Source organism: Oryzias latipes, chromosome 9 (assembly GCF_053564925.1).
Source record: "Oryzias latipes strain Hd-rR chromosome 9, Olatipes_Hd-rR_3.1".
Taxonomy (NCBI): Eukaryota; Metazoa; Chordata; class Actinopteri; order Beloniformes; family Adrianichthyidae; genus Oryzias; species Oryzias latipes.
Window position 1 is genome coordinate 14,774,107 of NC_136245.1, and position 19,759 is coordinate 14,793,865.

Here is a 19,759-nt window from a genome sequence, read left to right on the forward strand (position 1 = left end):
CGTGCAGTTTTAAGCCAGATTCCAGCTCAGATGAGGAAAACAAAGACTTTAAAGAACCTATTTTACCACAAGTGGATGTATCGATATGGATATATGGATGTGTTGCCTGTCGATTGTAGTTTGTGTGTAACACCTACAAGCTTTTTTTAATTACATTTTTTTACCTGCTTCTGATCTATCACAATTTGAATGAAGAAAGACTCAGAAACACAGTTTTAATCTTCATTTTCTTTGTAGATGTCCTTCATAATGAGTAGATTGCGACAAAACATGTACAAAACACCAAAAACATCATTTTCATTGGAGTGGGTCTTTAAAAAACATCACTGCAGACATTCCAAAATCGAATTTATCACACGTTATTGACCTACTTGGCATTACTGTCCAATTATTTGCACTCAACTGAGTGATGTAGTTTTTGGAATGGAGTGAATGTCAACACAAGAGTCTTACTGTTGTATTATGAACTGTTAAACTGTTGTGAACTGCAACAGCTGTAGCCACAGCACCCATGCTTCTTTAAGGGTTTAATAACCCTAACCCAAAAATTATTTGCCAATCCTTCATTAGAGTTGCTAAAATTGTTTCACAAAGCCCCACGGAAACACACAAAGCGGGATCGGTCGGTTCCCAAACAGAATTCTTACATAGCTCTAGCAAATACGCCAGCTACTCCTCCTCCTTCTGCACAAATGTGGCACATGTGTGCATAGAGAAGTCCCCTTTTTCTTTTTCCATGAGACGGCTTGTATCTTTCAGTGAGACAAAGACGTTATGTGGTTTATCTCTCAACTTACTCTAGCATGCAGTCTAAATCTTCCACCTTTGTCTCTGCAGCGCTGCATCATTTACGCAAATATTTTGCAAAGAAAAGTCACCAAAACTATTACACAGCTGCTCCCCGTGACCTCTTCATCTGTATTATGAGTCAGTTGAAATTAAAACCCGAACCAGAAGCTGATTCTCAGCCAAATTCAGCTAACTGACTCTCTCCCTCTCTGTTTTTTTGAGGAACCTTTGATGTTAGCAGGGGGCTTTAGCACTGGCAAAGATGGCAGCAAATGATACTTTAAGCGATTCTTTTTTATCCTGCAAGCTTAATGAAAGATTAATGGGTCTGATATTTTCCCTTGTTTATATTTTATTTCAAAAGTAAGACGCGGCCCTTGGATCCTGTTAAAAAGCTCCTTGTTAACAGTTTTTTGGATCACCTCATGTCGCTTGTGCTTTCAGAAGAAAAGGTTGTCTTCTTGGCAGCTTAAGCTTTGTCTGAATTGTGCTGACCTTCTCTTTCATGCCAGCGTGTCTGGCTGGTATGGATGGGCTATGCTGCAGCTGCAAAGAGGCACATTCATTTCCATGTGTCCTACATCAGCTGGCTGCAGACTTCATTTACAGATGAATTGAGGAGATGATCCAGACTCAGTGGATTTGGCACTGATTGTCATACAAAGACCTGTGTTGTTATTTAGCTCTGAGTGTGTAAAATGCTCCAATTAGTTTTTTAAATTGTGCTTTTAAGATGTTGACAAGTATCTGACAGAATACTTTTTTTTTAGTTCCTTTCTGTAAGCGTGATAAAATGAAGGCAGCTGTCTGTAAGAGTTTCAACCACAATTCATCTGACCTTTCAGTTATCTACAATAAAAACTGTAGAACCATCTTCACCCCAGGTTTAAATGACTCAAGTAGTCACTTAGAAAGTGGACTATGACTAACTGCTGACAATTTTTAATTATATGTAACTGCATAAAGCTTCTTCAAATTGTTTACAGACTATACAAAACTTAGGTGAAGTTGAAGTCCATCAGTGGTGACACACCTGGGTGTGTGAAAGTTATTTTCCACATTTGACCCTTCCCTGAGGGAGCAGTGAGCTCCAGTCACAGTCGCGCTAGAAACCCTTTGGGGGTTCAACCCCACAATCCAACCCCTTAGCCCTCCTGTTCTCCTCATATTCTGTTCATACCCCATGTCCTCCCGGTCAAAATGACCCGTCTTTATTAATCCCCTAACACCTTTTTAATTTTTAAACATTAAATCTTATTTTGCTTAAGGTTGCAACTTGTCATTCACTATAAATTGTGTGAACACCTGAGTTTTTCCTCTTCACCTGACAGAAAAACTGCATTTATTCAAGACACCTCATATTGCCATGATACTGTCAATTGTATTATTGTTTACTGCACAGGTGGTTAGCAATATTTGTTTAGCATTTTATAGCTTAAGAAAGAACATAGTAAGAAAATATACAATGCAAAATGTAAACTAAAAACATAACTAAGTCAACTAATTAGTCTTTGTAGGATAGTTTGTAAATCTACTTTTGCAGATATGTTTCTTACACCAGCGACACACAGTATGTTTCACAGTCCTTCTGCAGAACTGACATCTCTTCCTCTTACTTGCCCCAGCTGGGGCAGCTGGATCTTCAGGTTTTCAGGAGATCTGGCACTCTCTCATAGCTACAAGTTTTTCTGTCGCACATTTTGCAGGTCTGGACTCATAGTTGTAAAACTGTAGTCATGAGTGGGTGTGAAAGAGTTTGAGTGGCATTGTGACATAGAAAATAGGCCTTCCGCTCTCTGCATCCTACGAGCTAGATCAGGGGTGGGCAAACTATGGCCCGCGGGCTGGATTCGGCCCACCTCCATGTTTGGTCCGGCCCACTGAACAATATCAGAGACCCATGTTTTTTTTTAATCTGGCCACACGATCAAGACTTGCATAGAACGTGACATTTAATTCCTCCCTTCTGCAGTCTGTGCTCCAACCTGAAACCCTCTAAAAATGTCTGTCAAATAGAACAGAAGACAGTCTTCCCTTTCTACATCGCAGTTCATCTTTCCTGGTTTAGATCATCCTTTTAGAGCGATACGTTCTTCTTTTTTCAAACAGCGCAGCCTGTTCTGTGTCCTGATTGGCTGGAAATCTTGTCAATCAATGTCCTCCGTGTCTCCGGTACAGGAAGTCACAGCTCATCAGATCTACAGACATCTTTGATCGATCAGATCTTTGTTTTCATTCTAAAATCGTGAAGTTAATTTCTATGAAAGTTTGAGAATTTAAACAAGAGAAAAGGGTGAAAATTGTCATGGCTGTCTGAGAAAAGTGTAGAAAGTGGGCAGTGAGGAGTTTTACTGCCATAAACGTCTGTAATCAGACTCATGGATTTCAACGATCACGGGTCATTTTTGGAACCTGACTCCTGCAATAAACAAGGGAACTCTGTACTGGTGAAAAGGTAACACAGATATATGCGTAGCTGGAGCAGAAGACATAGAAATGTAGTTCTTATTGGATGAGAAACAGTCGTGCAGAACACAGCGCAGCTGTGCAAACTGTAAAGGCCCGTACACACTGTGACGAATATTCGCCAGCCGTTATTCGCCAGCGTTTTTCAACACGTTTTTTGTGTTGACACCCAGGCGATTTTCGCTGACGGTGAGCCAAGCGAACATGCAATTTCATTCCCTGACATTAGATGGCGCTTAATGTAAAACAGAAATACCGCTGTACACAAGGTGGCGCTGCGCAACTTTACGCTTTTTAAAGTCGTTTTTCACTCAGAAGAAGAGAGCAAGTATTCACGCACTTGTCAGAATCAAACAAAGAAAACATGAATATTTCCAGCACCAGTAGCTCTAGCTCCAGTTCCAGCGATGAAGAAATTGTTGTTCTGTTGAATGATGAAAGACGCCGGAAAAGACGTCGATTTTGGGTACATCCCATAGTTACGAGAAGAGAAGAACATGGGGAGTTTTATCGACTGGTTCAAGAGCTGAAAATGTATCATGAGCGTTTTTGGGGGATATTTTAGAATGTCCGTCAGTGAGTGCATCTTCTTTGTCTTATTTCTTCGCGGCAGTGTAGACGCTACTTGGCGTATATCTTCTTCGCCGTGACGTTTGTGTGCTCAGCAAGACAGTTTTGTGTTTGAGCGCCCCCAAGTTGTGTTTTACTGTAACTTCAGAAGCTCCAGACAGGTGTGCAAAAGCGCCATACTCATTGGTCGTATAGTTTTTGACGCGGCGCGTCAAACCAAAAAAAGAACCTGTGGCGTTTTTTAAAAAATTACGCTTTTACGCGTGGCGTTTTTCGCGTCGATGTGCACACTCACATTGGTGCCCTTTGTTTAGTCACAAGGCGTTAAACATCGGCGAATTACGCGCGCGAAATTCGTCCCGGTGTGTACGGGCCTTAAGACGTGAGGAGCTGCAGCGCTCAAAGTCTCAGCGGGAAAATGACGGGAGAGGATCCACTATTTATTGGTTTTTCTTTTTAATGTATCAGTATATTTTTTCCTGACTTTTTGTCTTTGAAAATCACAGTTATTCTGTCATTTTTTTATTTCATAAATAGTGTTATTTGTTTTATTAAAAGGATCATGAATTGATAAAACTTTATTATAGGGTTTTGCAATAAAAGAAAGATAAAAGAAGTTTAAAGAAAAAGAGTTATTGTGGCCCTCACAAGAGAAAGTTTGGGGACCCGCTCCATCATCCATGTGGTGTTGGAAGATTTGTTGTTTTTCATTCTTCCTATTATTCAAACACCACATGAATGAAGCCTTTCTCTAAGTTTTACACGAGGTACATCAAGCTGTGGAGAACAAAGTTTTAACATAAAAACTTAACTAAAATGCTCAGTTTTAAAATATAATTTTCAATCCCAATGTTTTCATCCCGATTGCATGTTATTTCTTTCTCACTCCACGCATCTGCTGCTGGTCCGGCCCTTCTATCCAATTTTAGAACCCTATGTGGCCCGCGAGCCAAAATAATTGCCCACCCCTGAGCTAGATGCAGTCTTACTGGTACTTGTGGACACCTGCCAAGGTTAGAAGCCCAAGTAGGCATACAGGTCAGTCTCATCTATCTTTTTCCAGACTTCTTCAAATTTGCAAAAATGCAGTGTTTGTCACATGCAGCCGAGGACCAGTTTATTTGACAGTTTTGTTGAAAGGAAAGACTTTCTTTCACTTTCAAAGATTTCTTCTTCTGAAAATGATTTATTCTACTCTTGGATGTCTTCATCCACATTTTTTTCCTCTGATATGTCCCACTCTACCTTCTGAATTAAAGTTTTCTTGCTGGATATCTGGATAGAATCAGCTCTGGAACCTATTCAGTGTTATTACTTATGTCTTCTGCTCACAGAATTTGGGGTCCTGTCATCTGCAGCAACTTTATAGTCTTTGGGAGTCCACAGAAAGAGGCAATATTGTCACATTTGGGTCAGATCAGGTCACAGACAAGGCAGTCTGTGAGAAAACCACCTGTTTTGTCTTGTTTGTCAGCTATTGATTGATCTGTGACAGTTCTGAGACATTCTCACACTTTGTGACTGTGATGTCAGGTAATTTTGACTGCCCTGGAGTGCTGGCCACCTCCAGAATGCCAACTGTGGGTGAGCCTGGTCGGGCAATGTTTACTACACTTTACAAGGACCCCCACCTCTCTTTGACGTCCTCCTTATCGGGGGAGGAGGGTGGCCCCAGTCTTGCCCTCTCCCAGACCTCCCACGGGGTGGGCGGGTGGTTCCCTGGAGCATGGGGTGGGTTTCCCTTGGGGTTGGGGAAGGGGGATGTCCCAAACTACGGGTGGTGGTGAGCTGCTCGCTAGGGGGGCTCTCTAGGGGGTGGGGTCCCATGCTGGGCCCCCTGGCATGGCGGAGGGCTATCCTCCTGGCTGGGCTGGGGCATGCACTCTCCGTGTTTCTGTGCCTCCCTGCTCTCTGGCGTTGGGGGCCCCTGTGGCGGTCCTGAAGGTCTTGGTCTTGGTGTCTGGCTGGATTGCTTGGTGGCTGAAGTCACTCTGTCTGCTATACCGTGCCGGTGTCTGGGGGACCTGGCTACTGCTGCAGCTTCAGCGGGGTCTTGGTGTGGACAGCCAGGCACTTTCCCTCTTTTTGCATTCCATCATTCACCTCAGCAGAACATTAACACCCACCTGAGCACAGGTGTCAGATGTCCCAGAAAATGGCATAATCATAATTAAAAAACAACTTGGAACGTACACTTAATATAATAGATCAAAGAAGGATCACAGTGGGGCCTTAAGTGTCTTGTTTTTCAGTTCTTAATTATCAGGTCATCATCCTTTTGTTGCTTTCTTGGTTAATGGGTTTGTCATATTAAAGTCTATATATTAAACCTTTAAAAGGCCTATTTCATTCTATTCTTAAGCCTTACAGAGTAAACTATATTTATATATATAAATGATAATATATTTCCTTTGGCACACTAAAGAAACTTTGTTTTTTGGAAATATGAATTATTTTTGCAAGCTCTTTTCCTACCCGGAATTAAGACGACTCAATCAGTGAGGCATTGGCTTTCGCTCCTTGTGGGTGTCGCCCATTTAATGACAAAGACTTAGACAAAAACAAACAACATTTGAACTTTTGCAAAGATGGATGTACATATAGTTTAGCCTTACAAAATCATGTTGCTGATCACTGCTAGCTCCACGAAAAAAGTGGGTGTGTATTAGCCTGATTGTGGTGCTGCAGACTCTTCCTGGAATGGGCTGATCCTCACATTGAGATATCACAATGTGAGGACCCATTAGTGTTCGTGGATTGGGAGGAGCTGGTGCTCAGAGCACAGGGTTTTAGAAGAATGCTCAGATATGCTCGGGGGGATCCCTCTTCCCCCGATTGTGCCCATCCACCTGCTCCGTCCAGCATCCACCCTAACAATTTTTGCACACATAGGGCTCCAGGAATTGGATGGATGGGATCTTGTCTTTGGGGGTGCCCCTGGTCCGGGAGTCTCCTGTCCCCTCTCTCCTGGTCTGGCCGGTCGGCCTAGGGAGAATCTGGTTCCCCAAATGAACACATGGCACACTTTGGCAGCGTGCTTGCATCTCCTCCTCCAAGTGCACCTGCACACTGTCACACTGCTCCCTTATCCCTCCTCCTAACCCACAGTGTGTTGATGAACAGATATCTTCTGCTAATCTTAGTGTCAGATTTTCACTTTTGGACGTAACATTTGTTTTTCTAGCAGATCTAGCCTAAATGCTATGAAACTTTAAATTATAACCTACTCTCTTCTTTTTTACTACCCCCACCCCCCCCTGTACATTTTCCCCCTCTCTCTTTCCTCTGTAAAAAAAAAGAAAACATATAATTAAAACATAAAATGTAATAAATAAAGAATAATAAAAAACCCAAAACAAAAAGGGGTTTAAACAAAAAATACACCCTGGTTATCTGAAGATACATAACCCTTGATGTAATAGTGAAACCTGTCCAACACAAAAGGCCTTCAGCTCTAATCTGTTTGCTCAGTTGTTGGACAGAACAAGTTAGAAAGAAAAAAAAAGAATGCTCAGAGATGCCAAAATGGAGTGAATTACCAATTTGGGGTTGTTTGTGAGGAATAAACATTAAACTACACTTAAAAGTGTCATGGTGCCTCTGTCAGACTCCTCCCCTCTCCGCCTGGCTGCTGATTCATCCCAGCTGCGACCACTTACCTCATCACCTCATCCGCCTACATAAGGAGCTCCAGGATCATCAGTCTTCGCCAGTCCGTTGCCCCTGATGGTGCATATTGAGCCTTCACGTCACGTTCATGTATTGCTCCCTTGTTTCAAGCCAGCAGTTGATGTACATTGTCTTGCCTGTCCCCAGGAAACCTCAGCCACGAGTGGTCGCCCGAATCAGCCGTTCCTTGGAATACACATGTGGTCGGTCCCTCCAACGACACCACGAGCCTCTGCCGAACTGCCGAGACGAATCCACGCTGCCGGTTCCAGGACTCTACGAACTCATCCACCAGTGACGCCACGAGCCGCTGCTTCTCACTCTCACAGGATCGCCAAGAACTGCGACCTACCAGTCATTATCACATTAAATCCCATTTCTTGCCAAGTCATCTTTGTCCTGAGTCTCTTTCCGGGTTCTAGCGTCTGGGTGTCTGTCATTCGGAAATCATGACAAAAAGCTTAAAACAGTTGATTTTGCATTATATAGACCCTGTAAGATTCTGCTACAAGCCTGGTCTCCTGCAATTTGGGTCCTTCATTTGGAGTTAAATTTATGCCAAAACTCTCCCACGAGCACGGATCAAACTCCATGCACGCAGTGAACATTCGATGCAGTTCAGTCTCCACGCCCGATACTGTTGTTCCAGTATCTTATTTGAGTTCCATAAATAGCAAGTGAGAAGACGTTTGCATACAAAACTTTTAATAGAACTGGAGATATTAGCAGTTTTTTTTATCTTCTAGAAAAATAACTAAAGGTATTATCAAAAAAAAAGAGAGATTTAACTCAAAGTTACATCCACAACCACTGATGCTTATTCTATAATCCCTTAAATCTAAAGTAAGCACTTCAACCAAAACCACAATGTTTCCCTCTGTGCAACCAGGAACAGAACTCCCATTTCGCAGTGTGTCATGCTACTGGGCCAATAGGGAAAAAGACAGCAGAAAATATGAATAACTCTGTAACATATCTTTATATTAAATGAATTTTAAGGAATCCTAACACAAATAATGTGTTCAATAAATGGATTTAGTATTTTCTGCCCATTTTTTTGTTGTCATCTCCTATCTTAAATCTATACAAAAAGAGCAAAGGATAGTTCAAACTGAACATTATGACATAAGAATTCAAATTTTCCATTCAACTTGGAATAAAAAGAAAATCACACAGGTCTTCATAAACATCCTATTGACTGCCTGTATAGTTAAAGAGCACCCAAAGTAATTCAGCTGCCATAACCACAGGAAGGAGGCAGGCTGCTACCAAGAATATCTAAATGCCTGGATGACAAAGAGAGGGGAGGGGGCAAGGGAAAAGGAGGGACTTAATGGAGTGTTTAGGGAAGAACAGTATGTTTCCTAATTTCATGAACATGTATTAGCCCTCAGGATAGCAATCTACTATTCTGTGAACTTTCCTTCTCCCCCAACTCTGCCTCAGTTTTTGGCCTCCCGCGTCTTCCTCTGTGATTTATGCCTAACCTCTGTAATTACAGTGCCAACAGCAGCAGCCACCAGGTTCAGATTGGGTGAGACACAGACAGACATGCCCCATCACCTCAGAGCGCTGACTCGCCAGCACTTCTCTTTTCAGCCTAATTTCCCTGACGCTGGCTCCGGGAGCATATTTGTATGACAAGATCCCACAAAAGCCTACGGCCTAGCATGACTTAATTACTTTCTGCCAAGAAACACAGAAGTTATAGAGCACTCGTGTTTGGAGGACAAAATTAGTTAATGGTGTCTTGATCTAGCTGCTTTAACAATGAATTGTTGTTCAAATATGCTATGCAAATGCTAAAATCCCATTCCAAGTTTCTTTTGATCTGTTTTCAAAAGTGTTCCCAGTGGTTTTTAAGTATGATTATGCCATTTTAGGCAAAATCAAAAAAACATGCATTATTTTCTAGGACATAGTTTCTGCAGGGCGGTAGAGGTTTATGAAAAATTTTGTCTCTGAGTTGTGGGTGGGACTGTTGACATGGAGTAAGCCTACTAAAACTTCACATCATCCCTCTGTTAACACTCTCTCCCACTAGCTTACAGCTTGTCACACCCCCAACCTAACATTTTTCGGTGCACAGTGTTGGGAGAAACGGCGTTTAAGTATACCTGCATAACTAACGGCGTTACAAGGTAAGTAACTGAGTAATCTAACTAATTACTTTCATCCCTACTACAACGCCATTGTAGTTACTAAGTATAAATCATGGCACGTTTATTCAAAGTTCATTGATGTTGTTTAATCAGCCTGGAGCGATATTTTTACCCCCTCGAGTGACGAGTGCGTCACTGCGAGGCCGAATCTGAATTCTTTTCCTACTCCTACGGCTTCCCCCTACCCCTACATTTAGCCCTCCGAACAGAGAGTTAAGTGTTGATAGTAACTTAAGTGCTTCAGAGATATGATTTTTTTTGTTGCTAATTATTCTTATTGATGGCTTTACATTTTAATTTTTCTCCTCCGTAATTAAACTATTTTGTTTATGTAAACAAGAAATTAGAGAAACTAAAAGAAGTTGATATTTAAAACCTTCACGATCAGTTTATGCAAAGTTAATCTTATTAATATTTATATATGGCTTGTAGTATCATTGTGTGATAATTCTGATAAATACATATTTACATTTCTACACTTCAATCACTTCTATATTGTAATTAAACAACATAATTTCCTTGGTAAACTATACTAGAAATGCTAGAAGCATCACTTTCATTAAATTGTTGCATTAAAATGATTTTTTAAGTTTGCGAGCAGCTAAGGAGAAATATGACATTTAATGCTGTATTTATCTGGCAAAGTTACTGGAGTAGTTTCTTTGGTGAATAACTAATTAGTATTAAGAGACAGTAACTGAGTTACTAATTCAATTACTTTTTGGGCAATTTAACTAGTAACTATAACAAATTACTTTTTTAAAGTAGAATTCCCAACACTGCAGGTGCAACAAAATTGGCGAGCAATATTGGAGCTATCTATGTCAGCTTCAATAAAGAAAAGGAAGACGCTCATGGATCTAATTGTTTGCAAGTGGATGCATCAGAGCAGGGAGTTGTGGCCTGCTGATTGTAGTTCGTACGTAACAACTACAAGCTTTTTCAAACTGCCTTTTTTTTCTTCTAGTTCTGATTCACAACAATTTGAATAAAAAAGTATTCAGACATGCAGTTTTAATCTTAGTTTTTTTATAGATGTTTTCCATCATGAGAAAAATGCTACAAGTATTAAAAACACCAAAAACATGATTTTTCACTGAAGTGAGTCCAGAGTAGTAGTAGTAGAGTCAAAACAGCTTTGGAAAACTCTGTCTTAGACCCCCCCCTCCTGCACACACACACACACCCACCCACACACACAGCCCCCCCCCCCCACCCCCCACACACACACAAATCCAATCAGTGGTGAAATAAATCAATTGTCAAACATTCTAGGAAGCAAAAGGAAGCAGAATTTGCAGAGCGTGCTCCTCTTTGCACTGTAGATGTGTCCGTTACACACATTGTTACTTTGCATGGAGTTCCTCTCTGCAGCCCTCTACTGTGAGACTGATAACAGGCCAGAAGAAAAGAATGAGAGGAAGAGAGAATGTGTGGGTACACGACTGTGTGACATAGTGCTGCCGGACCTATGTGCTCACCATGACAACCGTGCAGAAGGCAGCAGAGGGACCCCTTGGCTTTTCGAGGTGATACAATGCGCTGTCTTAACCTCAGTGACATCCATGTTGTCGGCGGGTCAAATGCTTGAATATCAATGAAGTGACTCACTGCCCCTTGTAGTGGTTTTCAAAACTATCTGGTGCACATCAGAAGATCTTGCTGTTCTCTCTGACCCCTCCTGACCTCCTCTCAACCTCTTGCTGCAATAAGACCAGAAAGACTAATTCCACAGAGTTAACCAACACTTCATCAGTGCATGCCTCCAGCAGCCATTTGATTTAGTTAAAGTCAGCACACTGAGCTCAAGAGGAAGATCTACAGAAGTGAAGGCTAAGTATTTATTTTCAAAGTGTAACAAAAACATGAAAACTAGCTGCGACTGTTGAAATCTGAGGAATGGAGTCAGCCAGCATGTGGCACTAGTTCTAAAAGTAAAAGTGTTAATGTTCCTGAATAGTTTTGGTTTACAGCTTTCTGTATACAACCCAAACAACATTCCTGCAGCAGAGCCACCCTTCATATTAGTCACAGTCTTCATCAGGCCTCTTGTTTTGCTGCTTAACAGAACATGTTGTTGTCTGCAGCACACTTCCCTTCTCCGCTTTAAAGAAAAGAACAGAGGCTTGTCTTGGTGTTGTTCAGTAAATCTAAAGGTTCAAAGTGATGTCTGTGACCAGAGGCATTGATCAGACACTGAGCTAAAGGTTAGTTCTTTATTTCTGCATGAGGCATCATTGCTCATGTGGTCAGTGTAATGTAAGCCTTCATAAAGAAATTATACAGGTATTGTGCTGTAGTTATTTAGGCCCATTGTTTGCATGCCTGTGGGACTTGTTTAAAGGCCCACTCCAATGAAAATAGTATTTTTGGTGTTTTTCACATGAACTTGTAGCATTTTTCTCATGATGGAGGACATATAAAAAGAAAATTAAGATTAAAACTGAATTTCTTCATATTTCTTTATGCTCACCATGGTGAATTGGGACCAGACAAAAAAATTCTACTGGAAAAAGCTTGTAGTTTTTACGCACAAACTACAGTTAGCTGGCCACAAGCTCCCTGCTCCGCTCCATTCCAATGCATCCACTTGCAGACAAATAAATCCATGTGCATCTAGTTTCCTTGTCTGAGCTCACGTCTGGCTCAAACCTGTACGGCCGGATAGCTCTGATATTGCTCACCATTTTTGTTGCAGCAGTAATGATAGGTTGGGGGTGTGAGGGACTAAAAGCTAGTGGGAGAGACTGTACCCAGAGTTGCATTCAGTCTTACTCCCTGCCAACAGTCTCCTCACAACTCAGAGACAAATTTTTTGTTAAACTCCTAGAAAACAATGCAGCTTTTTGATTTTGCCTAAAAATCGCATAATCATAATTAAAAACCACTGGGAATGTTTTTGAAAAGAGATCAAAAGAGGCTCAGAATGGGACTTTAAGGGGATGGTTAGGTTAGGTTCAGTCTTGTCATATGGCAAGCAGCTTTTTTTTGCACACCCTTTGTAGATTTTTTTTCTACTCTGGTATTAGGAATAATATAAATCCATAGGGAACTCATCCAACCCACTGGACATAAAAATGCAAATATTATTCACATGTTGACAAGCTTACAAATTTAAACAAACCATGTGCAGCCTCCAGCTGTACATCAAAGGCTCAGGAGGGAAATTTTGATTTGAAAATGGTCTCAGTCACCACACGCACACAGAGCTACCAGCTAATACAGTAGTTGAACAGCATTGTTGTAACTGAGTTGCGAGAGTCAGTTATTTTCCACTCAGGCCAGATAAGCAGGTTCTGACCCCTTCACTGCCACTTCTGCCATCAGCGCCATTACTTTTATCAGGACGAGACAATCTGGCCTGCCACAAGTGGAGAAAAAAGGGTTCTATAACCCGGCTTTAGCTTGATTACTCACAGGAACACATGTTCTATCAGATACAGTTTCAAAAGCCAACAATAAAGTCGTTTATCACTCCTCAACTTTTTTTTAACCACAAATTGCTTCCAGTTCTGTCATTGCATCCAGCTAGCTTAGAGCAAAATAAGACAATGTATGGGACCCTTGTAGAGCAGCATATGTTATGTGTTATGTGTGCCTATTCTCATTATCTTGATGCCTTTAAACACGAAAAAAAAACATTTTTATATATATATATGTATATAGGTGTGAATGTTAGTGCACAATGTAGTGTTCAGACTATTATTTTTTTCCCAAGGTTGCCTTCTAATGGTATATATCCCTACTATGAAAAAGGGACCACATGTTTCTGTCTGATGTATGGGTTTTCTCTGGGCACTCCGGCTTCCACCCATAGTTCAAATACATGCTTCGTAGGTTGATTGATTACTCTAAATTGTCCCTAGGTGTGACTGTGAGTGTGTGTATGGGTGTGTGACTGTGGCCCTGCAACAGTCTGGTACCTGTCCAGGATGTCGTGCGCCTTCACCAAACAGTAGCCAGGTTAGAGTCTGGCAGTCCTGTGACCCTGAAAGTGATCCAGCTGGTCAAGAAAAATGGATGAAGGGCTTTATCTGTGTATAGGTCTAACAAAAACATTAGTACTTTGGTGTGACAAACAACGCGAAGTTACTTTATGATAAATGTTTTATAGACAACACATGGCACATGGCTTAATCTTGGAAAATCAAAGATGACTCAATTCAAAATAAAGATTCTGAACTTTTTGATAGATGTTTGACTTTGAACAAGCTAATGCTGTGCAGGCCTTTACTGTAATACAAGGGTATGTATTGGTAAGAGTCTGGCAATACAATACGTATCCCGATACGCACCCCAGGATATGGTACAAATCCCGATATTGTACACATTTTTCTTTAAAAAAAAAAGAAAATATGATTTCGAAAAAACTATACCTGAATTTCACGTCTTTCATTGTAATAAAATTATCAAATTCCGTTTATTTAATAATCACAATGTTAAGCACTGCACTGTATCTCATATATAAGTTGCTTTCACCCAGGCAAATTTGTGGTGCTTTTATTTTGGTAACTTAAAATATAGAAAGGGAACAGTCAGCATTGTCTGATTCCCTCAAAAAAATATATTTTAGTATATGAAAAAAAAATGGAATGATTGTCCCTTAACCAATAAGGTTGTAAAAGTATTAATTGGGGAAATAAAGCAATTTTTGTTTTCAATATTGCTTTAATGTAGCTTCTCCAGTACTTTTAAACGGTCCAGGAGCCTGAAAGGTGTTTCAAAAATAAAAAGGGGGGGGGGGGGGGGGTTATTTCGAAGAACAATAAAGTGTGATGATGAGGCAGCATGACAGGGTGAAGGGAAGTTCCTTTAATGTGACAAAGATGCTTTGTTTACACAATCCGCATTTTGATATGTTGCTGGCAGGAAAATGGCAAAGAGTTTCGGTTTGGTACCCATCCCAAGTAAAAACTAAGTAGTTCATAACGACGGAAAAAGCTGCCTCTAGCTGAGGTCTTCCTGTTGTTTTGTGCAGAGTAGAGCTGCTCAAAGAGGCTCTGAGTGCTCTGCTGGCAACTAGCGGTCGGAGGGTGAAGTGGAAAACAAGAGTCAGACGCTGAAGGACGCTCATAAATAATTAAATAAATATCGTCCTGACAGCATTTTGAATCAATACAAGTATCGCCAAATGAACTGTAGCGATATATTGCCAAATCGATTTTTTAATAACACCCCTGCTGTAATAGAAGAACAGCACTAACAGAAAATTACTGTAAACCTGTGAAAAATGCAAAATACCTCATCACCTCAGCACTGTTTGTGGGACAAAAACAACTTTTGTTGCAAAATGAGGAAGAAGCTTAGTCAAATGTTTGCTATCACTGCCAAGTCCTAGCATCCTCAAGGGTGGCTGTGGTTTGCAAAGTGACAACCAGCCCCAGTTTTCCCTATTTAGCGCACAAAAAGCAACCCAGTAACACATCCACAGATAAAAAACAAAACTGTGCTTTTTGCACGTCTACTTTAATGTGATTGAATCGAGCCAGAGCAATTATAAACAACATAATTAGTGTAATGCATTTCCTGCGTTGACTTTGGGGAATACTTCAGTTGAAATGTAAATATGTTAGTTGGAGCTCTGAAGAAAACAACTTATGATTAAAAGAACCCACTGCTCTCGCTAAACTCTAAAGGTTATGGTTTGTAACTCAAGCTTTTTACTAAATGTTAATGCTGCTAATTTGCTGGAGAAAATAATTTTGCTAATATGCAAGATATAGACGTGTGTGAACAAATATTTTTTATTTTCTTTTTATAATGTTATACGTGATTAGTTTTTAAAAGGTTTTAATGTTTCTATCAGCAAATGTACAGGTTCAGACACCTGGATCACCCCACAAAATTACTGTAAAACAAGTGGAATTCCAGCATACATATTTATCTCTGAATTTTTGAGACAGCTGATTAAGTCGTTTAATTTCATGCCACCCCCAAAGCTATCTTTCTTTGTTACATTTTCGTAGCGTCCTTGAACTACAGGCCTTTTCTCTCAGCTGTGCTCATGAGCCACAGTAGATCCTTCATCATCCTTCTCCCCTTTATAGGTCTGTAACCCCACCCAGTCGCACACATACTCATGAAAGATACACAAATACATATGCATGTCAGCAATATCCTGTAGTGCTTGCTCTCTCAAGTCTTCCCGTCAGTCCTGCATCTGTATAACTCCAGAAACAAACACGCACCAGAGTGTGAATGTCTTTTATTTGAGCTTTTAGTGATGTGGATTAACAAAGTGGCAGATTAGAGTCTGCTGCTTAATCTCCATGGAAATAACCCTCTTCTAACCGACACCACACTACTTATGTCGCTCCTACTATGTCATCTTTACTATGCCACCACTGCATGTAATACTGTTCCATTACAACGAATGGTTTTGTGGTGAGTGCTGCATGTAAGAGTCCATGATAGTAAAGAGCATTTAAATGCTGTTAGCTTACAATGGACTCATATTTGTTAAGTGCTACTTGCTATCCTGCACCACTCAGCCTGATGAAGCCACTGGGATAAGGAGCAAAACATTTCAAGGAAGAAGATTTTAAGTCCAACTTAAGTCATGCATGTTCAAAGTCCGGCCCGTGGGCGCACATTCAAATTTCTACCGGTCTGCAGGGACCTGTCATAAAATCAATTTTTTCAGCGCTTTCTAAGAACTGTGTGTATGATATTTCTATTGGAACTGCATACATTTTGTTATAGCCATTGTGTGGCAAGACTACCCCGAGGCCCTTCTGTTACACTTTCTAGCTCATTTCTGAAATGTTGACAGTAAAGATACTGAAGAGATTTGTTTCTCTGATCAAAACCAAAGTGTTTTGTATTTATGAATAAAAAAACTATTTGTGTTATTTATTTTCTTGTTAACATGGTTTATATTTATAGGTTTACATATCGGATTTACAGTGAAAACAGAATTCATATTGAAATTTTTTTTTTCCTTTCAAAAAGAATTTTTAATCATTTTATTTCTGGCCTTCAAATATAAAAATTACAGTATTTTTGGTAAAAATGTATTTAGATGTATACTAAGAAATATTCTGAAGAGTGCAATTTCTCAGCACCCCTCCCCCTTCCCATCTCCTAAATATGATCCACTGTTCCATATATTTTTGGCTTTTATACTGTATGTAAAGAAACACAAAGTACAATTTTGGAAAAAAGTGTAAAAATAGTCTATTTGGATACAATATTATTATAAGTGTCCTAATAATGCAGGCTGAATGGCTGGCCCTAACACATGCACCAAATATGGCCCTCTTTGCAAAAAGTTTGGACACCTCTGATTTGTTTTGTCCTGTCCAACAGCTAAGCAAACAGATGAGAGCTGAAAGCGTCTTGTATTGCACATATTTTACTGTTCCAATATGGGGTTATGAATCTTCTGACACACAGGGTGTATATTTGTATAAACTCATTTTGTAATTTAGGCTAAACTTTATTTATATTGATTATGTTTGTGTACCCTTTTTTTGTTGGACCGGACGGAAAAGAAGAAGAGATAAGAAGAGAGTGGGATGTTAGAGACATGGAAAAGGGGTACAAAAAAAGAGGAGAAAAGAAAAGGAAAGAAAGCGGGATTAACGAAGTTGGAAGATGATTAAAGAAGTAGGGGGGCGGGTAGAGTCATAAAGCAACAAGTTGCTGGAGGTTTATCATCATTACTGTGAAATGTAGATGTTAGTCAAAAGGGGCGGGGCCTGTCTGAAAACACATTCATAAACATATCTGTTGGCTCAGAAAATCTTCAGATACAAACATATCCACATGTACACTATACAAGTACAGCTCACAAGCACATAATTATACATACAAACACACACATGTGAAGCATTTCCTTCAGTCATTCATACCATTTGTGCAAAGGTGAGCTGACCCGTGCGCTTAGATGAGTGTACATGTTCTACTGCCGTGGATGATGAAATGTAAAAAGGGAGAATGTCTGGTCACCCCCGGACCAAGACACCAGCCGAAGCAGCAGCAGCGGAAAGGGCCCCCCCGCCACCTGCGTGGCATGTAATGTATGTGTGTGTGTGTGGGTGTTGGAGTTTATGTATTATTGTGGGGTAAAGGGTGTGTTTAATATAGGATGCAGTTAAAATTGGACAACCCTGATTTAGGACAGCGTCACCTGGATGAAAGAAAACCTTACTGACTACATATTACTACATAATATTGTGACCTACTGACTTGCTGATGAACCAGACGGAGGCCACCTATAGCGAAAGAAGTGGACCCAGTATTTTATTTTCAATATTTTTATAGCATATTGGGGTGAGTTTCAGACGTACGTTTAAATAGGAAAACAATAATCCAAATATCAATTATGCATTCATTAATTTTCGAAACCTGTTTTTGTCCCTTTTGGGGTCACGGGGCTGCCGGAGCCTATCACGGCCTCTCGTGGGCGACAGAAAGCCTGACAGATCGCCAGTCTGTCGCACGGCCACAATCACTCACCAATACACATTCACATTCACACCTAGAGGCAATTTAGAGTAACCAATTAACCTATGAAGCATGTTCTTGGATGGTGGGAGGAAGCCGGAGTCCCCGGAGAAAACCCACACATGCACGGGGTGAACATGCAAACTCCGCACAGGATGTGTCCTCCATTGGTGATTCTATTTCAAGTCCTCTTAAACTAAGTATATGAAAGGAGGAACTGCTTTAAATAAGGAAAACAGGTTGACAAAGAGTAAGAGCTGCCATTTTCTGGGTCTCAGAGGAAATGTGCCACGTCCCTGCTTGTATGCAGGAGGAGTGTCTGTTTGCACAGGTCTCTGTCAGTTGACTCTAATCTGCCTGATCTCAACCTCAAAGTCACTTACTACTCCATATAAATATGTTCAGTCCTCTTTCAGACTAAAGCCGTTATCAAACACTTGTTTGATCAGCAGAGGGCCTGTTGGGCTGTTCATTATGCATCTGGATTTGGAGAGAAATAAAAAAAAAAGATAGAGAGAATGGACTGTTGCCAGTCATCAGAGCTGTGTGTATTTATTCTCACCTTCAGTGGGAACAATTGCCTTCAAAGCAGCCTAATGTTTGTGTGTCAGATGTAAGTGTTGCTTCTTGCATGTGATTTACTCTTTTACAGTTCAGGGTTCAATTATAATCTACTGGATTTATTATCCTGTGTGACTTGAGGTTTGGTCCACCCTTTCCATTTCAGTTTTTACCTGTGACTTTAACTTAAAAAGCTTTTCTTTTTAACCCAAAAATACTATTAATAGATCAAGCAACATTTATTTTCCTATGATGCATGTTCCTGTTTCACAAAATCATGACTTTTAAAAAAAGGCCAGAGAGCTTTTGAGTCACAAAGAAACAAGGTTATAAAGAGGATCTCCAAGCCTGGATGATGGTGGAAACCAACCCTGCCATAAGATCTTTTGTGTGCACGTCGAGTGAGTACATGTGTGTCATGTAGAAGTCTATGACATTGAGAGGCTAAGCTCTGCCTTCTAACCAGACAAGCCCAAACTAGTAAACAGGTGCTGCAGGAGCAGCTGACGATGAGGACATAGGGCGTCTTCACATGCCTGATCAAAGACTAGTTGCCTCAGCCGCCAGTCATCCCAGCAGCTTGATTTATGCCAACGTGTCAAAGACCTTTATAACGGCTTGCAAAGGGAGCAGATAAAGCACACAAAGTCCCTCTGTATCCTTGCATACAAACACTGAGGTAACCCAAGGGGGGTAGTGGCTCTTTACGGAGGTAATGGGCTATTTTCCTGTCTTGTGTTTTGAATAGACCTGCTAAAAAGCTAAAAAATCGCCCTTTGATGGTAAACCAATTAAAATTAAAGAATCGCTGAAGGTCCTCAAGCCCCACATTTAAAGGAAGTAGGTGTGTGTGTACGAGGCTGATGGTTTTTGGCTTGTTAACATTTCAGGATTTCGGGAGAGGGGGGGGTTATGATTCATCAGTTTATATCCAGGTGGCTGCAGTGGGATTCCCTGCTTACTCAAATAAAACCTGTCCCAACAAGAAACAGCATTAACCTTAAGGAGACATTATTGTTTTTATCCATTTCTTTGGCTAAATTGTTTTTTAGGTACAAATCTAGAACCAGTGGATCTTTTTTTAAAGCACTGGT